This window comes from Condylostylus longicornis, unplaced genomic scaffold, assembly GCF_029603195.1.
Source record: "Condylostylus longicornis isolate FDR11 unplaced genomic scaffold, ASM2960319v2 ptg000126l, whole genome shotgun sequence".
Taxonomy (NCBI): Eukaryota; Metazoa; Arthropoda; class Insecta; order Diptera; family Dolichopodidae; genus Condylostylus; species Condylostylus longicornis.
The window spans coordinates 696768-708400 of NW_026578094.1; the positions used below are offsets into that span (position 1 = coordinate 696768).

The 11633-nt window shown below is 23.7% G+C and overlaps 1 long non-coding RNA gene across 1 annotated transcript; it reads left to right on the forward strand.

The window, feature by feature from the left end:
- The first annotated feature begins 5930 nt into the window (after window positions 1–5930).
- LOC129614908 (uncharacterized) lies at window positions 5931–7514 on the forward strand. The gene is made up of 4 exons (XR_008697418.1): window positions 5931–6066; window positions 6155–6345; window positions 6647–6834; window positions 6948–7514. It is a non-coding gene; the product is annotated as an uncharacterized LOC129614908 (long non-coding RNA).
- The last annotated feature ends 4119 nt before the right edge of the window (window positions 7515–11633 follow it).

An 11633-nucleotide genomic window follows, 5' to 3' on the forward strand; every position in this document is an offset into this window, starting at 1 on the left:
TTAATTTTTCAAATAAAGAAAAGGTTTAGTCAAAAACAAAATAATAATTTTATTCATATATATGTATGTATGTATGTATGAATATATGTGTGTATGTATATATGAATGGATTAGAATTGAAGATTTTGAAATTTTTCGTTCCAACATATGAACGTATGTACATATGAATCTAGTAGAATCGAAAATTAAAAAAGAAACAAAAACAAAATAATAATTTATGTATGTAAAAATATATGTATGTTTGTATATATGAATACATGTGTGTATGTATATATGAATGGATTAGAATTGAAGATTTTAAAATTTTTCGTTCCAACATATGAACGTATGTACATATGAATGTATTAGAATCGAAAATTTTGAAATTTTGCTGTTGGAAAAATTAGAAATAAAATTATTAACACAAACACATGTTATTATGAATGTATACCTAGTTTTTTTAAAACTGCAGGTGAACATATAGAAATAAATTTCTCAAATAAAGAAAAGGTTTAGGTTAAAATAAAATAATAATTGTATTCAAATATATAAATGTACATATGAATGTAATTTTTTTAAATAAAGAAAAGGTTTAGGCAAAAACAAAATAATAATTTTATTCAAATATATGTATGTATATATAAATGTATTAAAATTTAGCATTTTACAGTTTTCCGTTTGGAACAATAAAAATAAAATTCTAACTACATACGTACATACATATATTCTGTATGTACATATATTTTTTTAAAGCTTGCTGACGAAACGTAATGTTCAAAACAATAACAAATGAAATATTAATATTCAAATATCACAAAACATCTGATGTCTGATAAAAGCTGACATTTATTTACGTTAAAATTAATTCGTTTATCCGCAACAAAAATATGTGAGATCATTATATTTTCAAATATTATTTATTTCTCGGTTTGTGTTTCTAATAATAAAAATAACGTAAAACGTATCATTTATTTCGTGGTTTGTGTTTCTAATTATAAAAAGTATAAAAGAAAAACGTGCTTTTGTTATACAAAAATTTTTTCAAAAAATCTTAAAATAGAGCTATTTCGGGGCTAAAAAGTTCCAATGTCAGATTTTTCTGGGACCCTAGAGGCAAAACTCTACCTAATGCCTTTTGTCCCATGTCTCTAGCTCTTCTAGAAGTACCCGTACTTTTTACCACCTGAGAAGTAGCTATCACCCAACGAAAAAACATAAGTTAAATCACCAAAACCGACTTTGGTAAATTTTTTTGTATGGAGATTTTGAAACTAGTGTATACCAGCCAAGAGATTAGGAATATTACATGTGTTAATTAGGTAAAAAAATAAGCCAGATTGAACAAAAAAACTTGGGTAATATGTTTAGGAAACTAAGTTAAATATTCTAAGCTGTTTCAACTTATTCTTAGGTAATTTAACGTAGTATTATAATATAAGATTAGGTAATGATCTATTTATAAAATTACCTTAGACTGTAAGTCAATTTTACCAAAGGTAAAAATTCTTAGGTGTTGCTACTTAGGCAATATTTCCTAGGAATAAGTTATTATTCCTAAAAACTAAGCTGAATTATAAGTTCAAAATATATTTCCTAAACTTATGCTAAATTAGCTTAGTTCTTAGGTAATTTTACTTATATACGCAGATATCAATTCACCTAAGTGCTTGGGTAATATTGCTTAGTACTAAGCTATAATTCCTAAAAATTAAACTTATATACAAGCTAATAATAAATTTGTTAAGTTTTATATTAAACCAGCTTAGTTCTTAGCTGATCTTACTTAAATTAAAGAAAGAAAAATGTGCATAGAAATTCAACTAACCGCTAAGGTAATTTTTGCAAGCTTTACATTTATCCAGCTAAGTTCTTAGGTGATTTTACTTATATAAAAAAAAGCACGTAGTTATCAATTCACCTAAGTGCTTGGGTAATATTCCAAAGTAGTGAGCTATAATTCCTAAAAACTAAACTGATATACAAGTTAATAATTATTTTGTTAAGATTTATATTAAATCAACTTAATTCTTAAGTGATTTAACTTAAATTAAAGAGAGAAAAATTTAGTTACAAATTCTTAGGCGCTAAGGTAATTTTTGCCAGCTTTACGTTTAACCAACTAAGTTTTTAGGTGATTTTACTCATACGAAAGAGAAATATAATTATCAAACCGCATAAGTACCTAAGTAATATTTCTTAATAGTAAGTTACAATTCTTAAATACTAAATTATATAAAAGAAGGGTATATCTATTACCTCACCTGAATGCTTAGTTAATATTGTCTATGAACAAGCTATAATTCCAAAAATATAAGTTGAATTATAAGTTGATAATAATTTTGCTAAATTTTATGTCAAATCAGCTTAGTTGTTAGGTGGTTTTACTTATAGAAACAGAAGTACAGTTAATTCGAAATGCAAATATTGAATCATCACGTGTCATTTTAAGAAATTGAAAAAAGAGAAAAAAAAAATAATAGAAATTTTTTACTTATGCTATAAAATATGCTCTTGCTAAAAAACCAACCCCATTCTAGCTTTTTTTATGCACATGTATTAATTTTGAAAATTTTGTCCTATAATTTGGATTCAAATATTTTAAGATATTTCCATAATAGGCAATTCACCTGCTGTTTAATTATTAAAGTGTTCTTTTTTTTAAATAAACTTGATAAATAAATGGTTAAATTATGTTTCTAAATCTGTTGGCGTGTTCACCATGCATTATCCAAATTAAAAAGCCAAATTATGCGTTGTTTTGTTCAAAATCATCTATTTCCATACGAAATACGCCTGGTAAATAATTGACAATTTGATTTATTCAGCTTTGCAATTTCATATTGTAATTGAAAAATTAAATTTTTCAAACAACTTTTTCTAATTTTTTTTTCTTAAGCAAACTTTGTAAGTTGTTTCGAAAATAATTTTTTCTATAAATTTTCTACTCAGGTAGTAATAAAAAACAAAATATGAGTTGACTCTTAGTTTATCAATAATTATACATGTGATTAACAACTTTTGTAATAAAACTGAATTTTTATAATTATTCCGGACAGAAAAGGAGAACTTTTAAATAGAGAAAACAATTATTTCCTAAATTGTTACATTTTTAATGCAAGTGATCATTTTGTTAGTATACAGGAACTGTCCCTGCTTATAAATAAGAAAACATCACTGAATTATAAATTCATAACAATATTTCCAAATTTTATGTTAAATCAGCCAAGTTTTTAGGTGATTTTACTTATAGAAAGAGAAATACAGTTAATTCGGAATGCAAACGTTTAGTCACCACGTGGTCATTTTAAGAATAGAGGAAAAAAAAAAGCAAATAAAAATTTTTTGCTTGTGTTATCATAATAAAATTTTGTCCTATAATTTGGAATCACAAAGTTTAAGTCATTTCTGAAATCTGCAGGGGACGGCATAATAATTAAGTGGTCTTTTAACATAAACTTGATAAATAGGTTGCAATAAAAAAATAAAAGGAAATAACCAATGTCGTTTTTAAAACTTTCTTATAAACTTCTTTCTGAACGATGTAAATTAAAAAACTAAATTATTTTTACTTTCTAATATTTCCCCGTTAAAAATATTGATATTTTCGTTTGATTTTGAGGAAGACATTTTTTTATTTTTCACGAATTTTGATTACATTTAAAATTTCCAATATAATCAAAATTTTCCATTTTTTAAAAGATGTACATATACAATTCGTCAATTTCATTTATTCAGCTTTAAAAACTGTACAGCACATTTTGTAGGTGGTTTTCAATCATTCCAAATCTATTCTATAACTTTTCTATTAAGGCAGTATAATCAAAGAAAAAATATTAATTATTACATATAACAAAAAAACTTTATTTTAATACTTCAAATTTATATTATTATATAAATTGTCTGACTTATATAGATATTTATTGTAATATAGAAAACAGTCAACTTAAAATTTATGTTATTTATGTTAGAACTTTTCGTATACTTAACATAGATATAAATAGAGGAAAAAAAATATTTCAGAATTTTTAGTTATCAGTGCAAGTGCTACTCTTGAACACATAGTAGAATCGCCTCTGCTTGTAAATATGTCATACCTAATTCCCAAAAATAAGCTGGTAAATTTATAACAATTTTGCCAAGTTTTATGTTAAATTAGCTAAGTTTTTAGGTGATTTTATACATGTATACGTACATACATATGTAAGAGAGAAAAGTGCAGTTATTAATTTATTTAAGTATTGAATACATGGTCTATGAATAGGTTATAACCAGGGTTACCATTCATGAAACAATTAATAGGTCAAATTGTAAAACAAAAGGGCCAAGATTAATAATGTGCTTAATTTTCGAATTAAAAAACTTATTGCTATTCTAATTGCAAATTTAATTCAAATTTTATATTACCATGCGTTTTTTATTTTGTTGTATGAGGTCTGAAAAATTTTCTGTTTATATGTAAATAATATATAAAATTGGGAATAAAATATTTAAAAAACCTTTTGCTGCATATTCGATATTTTACAACTAAAAAAACACATTCTAATATGGAAATGGGTTTTATAGTAATATTAAATTACCAATACTAAGAGCATTGTACACAATCTTACAACTTAATTCTAAGGTCTTGCAAAATTTTTATAATCAAATTATATATAAAAAACTTTAAAAAAAGAAGAATTAATGTTTTCTTCAAGACGAAAAATCAGTCAAATAGATCTTTAGCAAGAAAAACGGGCTCATCCCACTTGCCATAAAATGGTAACGCTGGTTATAATTGCAAAAAACTTAGCCAAATTAAAAGTTTATATCAATTTTGCCAAATATTTTGTTAAGCCGGCTAAGTTCTTAGGTGATTTTTCTTATAAATATGGGAGAAAGATCACATGAGAGCAAAAAGTAAATCGTTTATTTACGTATATGAGAGAAACAGTTATCAAAACCACATTGATTTTTATGTCTTGTACAGATTAAATTTTATTCGTCTCTAGTCTCGCATAAAGAGTGTTTGCTAGTAAAGTGTTTTTTTTTTTCAGTGAATAATAATTTAAAAATATATGTATGTATTAAAAAAATTAAAGTTAAAATAATTCTAGTAAAAGTATAATTTAAGAAAAACATAAATATTAGAAATTTATATGAACAAAATATTAACAAAGTTGCTAAAACATAACTTTGAAAGAATTAAAATTTACTTTACAAACACATTTTATTAATTTTATTAAATTTTTTGAAAAATATATACATATGTACATACATTTATGAAGATTTATATTTATGTAAAAAATTTGGTACAAAAGTGAAACATACATAAAAGGAAAAGAAAAAAAAGGAATCGAAATATTGGTAAGTTAAATTTTAAATATTTGAAATTATATATGTATATGCATGTATGTATGTATATAGGTGAAATAAACTATGAATGTTAAAATCATTCGAAGCGTCCAAACTTATTTACAGTTATTTTTGTCTCTTTTATTCTTCTATTCACACTTTTCATGTTTTTTTATTTTTTTTTTATAATTAAAAAGTACTAAAAAGATTAAACAACACAAAGATTTTTGCAACAAATCAAAATAATAAAAAATCATTCGTCGGAAGACAATATATTCATATATACATGCATACATAAACATCCCTAATACATACTTAAGCATATTACTATTTCTACAGGTTGTTTAAAGATAATGCTTTTTTTCAGTAAAATGGCTTAGATATTATATTTTAATCAAATTTAATTTATGTAGTTATCTTTATTTATTTTGGGTGAATATTGAATACTTAGATTTGTAAGTATTTTAAATTAATTTTATGTGTATAATATACTCATCGTCAAATTTTATAATATTTAAAATTATATGAATACAAAACGATGCACTACTGTTTGCGATGTGCTACTTGAATTAAACCAGGTTAGTTCTGGGAGCGTGAAAGAGCTATTTATTGAACCAAAAGGAAAATGAATAAGAATGAAAAATTGCAATCTAGAGTCTCAGATGCAGAGTGCAAAAAAAGGAACAACAGACGATGTATCAGATAATGCTATTTTTCCTAAATTAGAGTATCAAATAGACTATACTTAACAAAATGGTAAATATTTTTGCTATATTTAAAATAGTTATAATTTTGTACTTTACTTAACTGAATGCTTTTTATATGTTTCACACTTATTATATAGATATGGAAAACGTTTCACCTCAAGAAGCAAAAAATATTTGCACTGAGCTTAAATACATACGGGATTGGGATGAATTAATACCAAAATGGAAAAAAACTACAAAGTCCAAAAATAAAATATGTTTCAGCAACAGGAATCTGGAACAAATTTTGGTGGAATGACTATTTAGATACTTAAAAGCACCTGAGCTGGTAAGACTTGTCATTGAAATTAGAAAATTTAAGAAATATAAATTATTTAGTGTTCTTCCGCGAACATTTTAAAAAACCTGACGTTTTTTAAACAAGAGTAATTATGTAACAATAATACTTGAATGTGCAAGTAGTTTGTGAGCAAAAAGCATTGAAGAAAAAGATGTTTGCCCGAACAAAAAATTTTTGATTTTATAAGTTTTAAGTTTTTTATCAAACTTTTTTTGTCTTAGTAAAAAATTTTATAATGTGTTAATAAAATCACATAAATATTTAATTAATAAAAATTGTATTTTTCCAGATTGATAATCTCTATATATAAGGTTGATAAGATAGAATTACTCACACTATTCCGGCATAATAACTTTTATTTTGATTTATGGAACAGTTTTTGTAAAGTTGCAGTGGAAATTTTACAATAAAGATTAAAGATGCTGCAAATAAAACTTATTAAAAATATTTAAAGAAAAAATAGTATGATGGATTCAGGTTCGTACATTTTATTACAAATTAATAAACAATAAATTGTAGTTTTATTTCTATAATCTTAATGCTATGATATAGTTTCTCGTTGTCATTAACACAGTTAATTATTATTTTAGACATGATACATCTTTGTAATATGAAGTTTCTATTTGAATTTTATTACCGTCTACCAAGGTAATCAATGGAAAACGGACAAAATATACTATTCATGATTCCCAATGATCATTTACATTACCAACAATTTGGAAAGTCAAGTGAATAGTGTCTTAAACGAATTAACTGATCAACATTATCAAAATAAATCGACTTTGCAACCATTCATTTTGATTACCGGAGAAGAATTTCGCTACCAAAAATTCTAAATTGTTCTGGCAGATGCAAAATTTCAATTTAATACTTAGAAACTATTCAATGTTGCTTCAAATTATTCTATCGTATTTTGGAAGGAAGTTTTTTTCGTTTTAAATTATTTAAGAAATTGAACATACGGAATTAGCTCATTAGCTTATTTAGTTTATATAACTTTTTGCATAAGGCTAAAATATTTAAAACACAATATTGTTTACATTTAGAGTCAGTCATTAATTATACAGAATTAACAGAATTAAAAATAAGTTTAAATTTTATAACAATTTTTTTTTAAAGGATAGATATAAGCAATAATTAAATTCATTTTGGAAAGTTGAAATACAATTTGAAAATCTTTTTTGTGAACATCAAAGTTTTTGCTATATATGGATAAGTAACAAACATATCAAGAAAAACAAATTTGAAACTTTTAAAATAATTTTGCCAAAAGAGAAAAGGAAAATTTCTTTTTGTTTCTGTATTTTAGTTTTTTTATAAAGTATAACATTTTGGATTAATTAATATTACTTTCAATTTACATTTAGATTACTTTTAATGTTACAAAATTTCAAATTGGAATGTATTTTTTTATTACAAAATAATATTTCAAAGAATATTTCAATAATTATGACAATAACAGAATATTATTTCACGAAATAATTTACAATATTTTTTTTTTAAATAAAAATCGCTTTAATTAATTCACATATAATTGAAAAACAAATTTTTTATTGTACATTGTTGCCAGATTTTCACTTGAAATTAAGTTTAATATCTTAAATTATTAGTTATCATAAAATAGCTTAAAAGTAAGGTAAGTCACGTTATTTATTAAGCTATTAAAACAGCTTATAAATAAGTTAAAACACCGTATTTATTGAGCTATTTAAACAGCTTATAAATAAGTTAAAACATCTTATTTATTAAGCTATTTAAACAGCTTATAAATAAGTTAAAATACCTTATTTACTAAGCTATTTGAACAGCCAAGAAGTAAGGTAAAACACCATATTTGCTAAGCTATTTGAACACCCAAGAAATAAGGTAAGACACCTTATTTTCTAAGCTATTTGAACACCCAAGAAATAAGGTAAGACACCTTATTTGCTTAGCTATTTGAACACCTAAGAAATAAGGTAAGACACCTTATTTGTTAAGCTATTTAAGTACCTTAAAAATTAGGTAGAACACCTTAACTGTTAAGGTAATACAGCTTAAAAATAAGGTAAAACTTGTATAACAATTTACGCTGTTATACAAATATAACAGTCAGAAATAAGGTAAAACACCTAAGTGGCTAAGCTGCTCTGCCTAAGGCAATAAGTTTTAGCCAAAACCGATAAGCTTAATTTCACTAAGGCTTGGCTGATTTTCCATTGTTTTTTTATACCAAGTTTTACCCAATTTTTCTTAGTTATATTACCTAATATATTAGTTGGCTGAAAAACACCCAATAAATAAGCTGCGCCACACTCGAATTTTAGCTAATTTAAACTAATCTTTTCGTTCAGTGATATATATATATAATGTAAAATATGATGGTTTTTGATGAGTTATACGATATATGAATAAAATATAGAATTATTAAGGGAAATTCAAGGTACTGCGTAGCCTAGTGGTTAGCGTGGTAGTCTCATAGCCAGAAGGTTATTGGATCAATGCTTGCCTGGATGTTGTATTTTTCTTTTTTTGGATTATTTTAAAAATTTTTTTTTTATTTTGTTTAAATTTTGTGTTTTATTTTTTTTTAATATATAACTGATAAATGTTATATAAAAGTTTAAAGAAAATTTCCAAAAAAATATTGTTATAATAGTTTGGAAAAATTCGCAAAAATTTTAAGTACATAAATATGTATGTAGTATGTATATTTTTTTTAAAGCTTACTGAGTAATTTTTTTTAAGCTTTCTATATGAATTTAATAATATTCAAAACTGTAGAATAAATAGAAATAAATTTTAAACGCATAATTATTATATCATGGGGGTAAACTTACAAAAATTAATTTCTCAAATAAAGAAAAGGTTTAGTCAAAAACAAAATAATAATTTATGTATGTAAAAATATGTGTATGAATGTATATATGAATATATGTGTGTATGTATATATGAATGGATTAGAATTGGAGATTTTAAAATTTTTCGTTCCAACATATGAACGTATGTACATATGAATGTATTAGAATCGAAAATTTTGAAATTTTGTTGTTGGAAAAATTATAAATAAAATTATAAATGCAAATATACATAATTATGAATGGATACCTGTTTTTTTTAAACTGCGGGTAAACATATAGGATTGAATTTTAAACATAAAGAAAATGTTTAGTCAAAAACAAAATAATAATTTATGTATGTAAAAATATGTGTATGAATGTATATATGAATATATGTGTGTATGGATATATGAATGGATTAGAATTGAGGATTTTAAAATTTTTCGTTCCAACATAAGAACGTATGTACATATGAATGTATTAGAATCGAAAATTTTGAAATTTTGTTGTTGGAAAAATTATAAATAAAATTATAAATGCAAATATACATAATTATGAATGGATACCTGTTTTTTTTAAACTGCGGGTAAACACATAGGATTGAATTTTAAACATAAAGAAAATGTTTAGTCAAAAACAAAATAATAATTTATGTATGTAAAAATATGTGTATGAATGTATATATGAATATATGTGTGTATGGATATATGAATGGATTAGAATTGAAGATTTTAAAATTTTTCGTTCCAACATATGAACGTATGTACATATGAATGTATTAGAATCGAAAATTTTGAAATTTTGTTGTTGGAAAAATTATAAATAAAATTATAAATGCAAATATACATAATTATGAATGGATACCTGTTTTTTTTAAACTGCGGGTAAACATATAGGATTGAATTTTAAACATAAAGAAAATGTTTAGTCAAAAACAAAATAATAATTTATGTATGTAAAAATATGTGTATGAATGTATATATGAATATATGTGTGTATGGATATATGAATGGATTGGAATTTAGCATTTTTTACAGGTTTTCGCTCGAACAATAAAAATAAAATTTTAGGTAGATACATACGTACATAAATTGTGTATGTATATTTTTTTAAAGCTTGCTGACGAAACATAATATTCAAAACAATAACAAATGAAGCATTAATATTCAGTTGCCACAAAACATCTGATGTCTTTTATAAAATCTGACATTTATTTAAGTTTATTTCGATTTTTCGAAATTAAAATATATGTGAGATCATTGCATTTTCAAATATTATTTATTTCTCGGTTTGTGTTTCTAATAATAAAAATAACGTAAAACGTATCATTTATTTCTTGGTTTGTGTTTCTAATTATAAAAAGTATAAAAGAAAAACGTGCTTTTGTTATACAAAAATTTTTTCAGAAAATCTTAAAATAGAGCTATTTCGGGGCTAAAAAGTTCCAATGTCAGATTTTTCTGGTACCCTAGAGGCAAAATTCTACCTAATGCCTTTTGTCCCATGTCTCTAGCCCTTCTAGAAGTACCCGTACTTTTTACCACCTGAGAAGTAGCTATATATATATATAATAATGTAAAATAGGATGGTTTTTGAAGAGTTATACGAAATATGAATAAAATATAGAATTAATAAGAGAAATTCAATGTACTGCGTAGCCTAGTGGTTAGCGTGGTGGTCTCATAGCCAGAAGTTTATTGGATCAATGCTTGCCTGGATGTTGTATTTTTCTTTTTTTGGATTATTTTAAAAATTTTTTTTTTATTTTGTTTAAATTTTGTATTTTATTTTTTTTTAATATATAACAGATAAATGTTATATAAAAGTTTAAAGAAAATTTCCAAAAAAATATTCTTATAATAGTTTGGAAAAATTTGCAAAAATTTTAAGTACATAAATATGTATGTATGTATATTTTTTTTAAAGCTTCCTGAGTAATTTTTTTTAAGCTTTCTATATGAATTTAATAATATTCAAAACTGTAGAATATATAGAAATAAATTTTAAACGCATAATTATTAAATCATGGGGGTAAACATACAAAAATTAATTTTTCAAATAAAGAAAAGGTTTAGTCAAAAACAAAATAATAATTTTATTCATATATATGTATGTATGTATGTATGAATATATGTGTGTATGTATATATGAATGGATTAGAATTGAAGATTTTGAAATTTTTCGTTCCAACATATGAACGTATGTACATATGAATCTATTAGAATCGAAAATTAAAAAAGAAACAAAAACAAAATAATAATTTATGTATGTAAAAATATATGTATGTTTGTATATATGAATACATGTGTGTATGTATATATGAATGGATTAGAATTGAAGATTTTAAAATTTTTCGTTCCAACATATGAACGTATGTACATATGAATGTATTAGAATCGAAAATTTTGAAATTTTGCTGTTGGAAAAATTAGAAATAAAATTATTAACACAAAAACA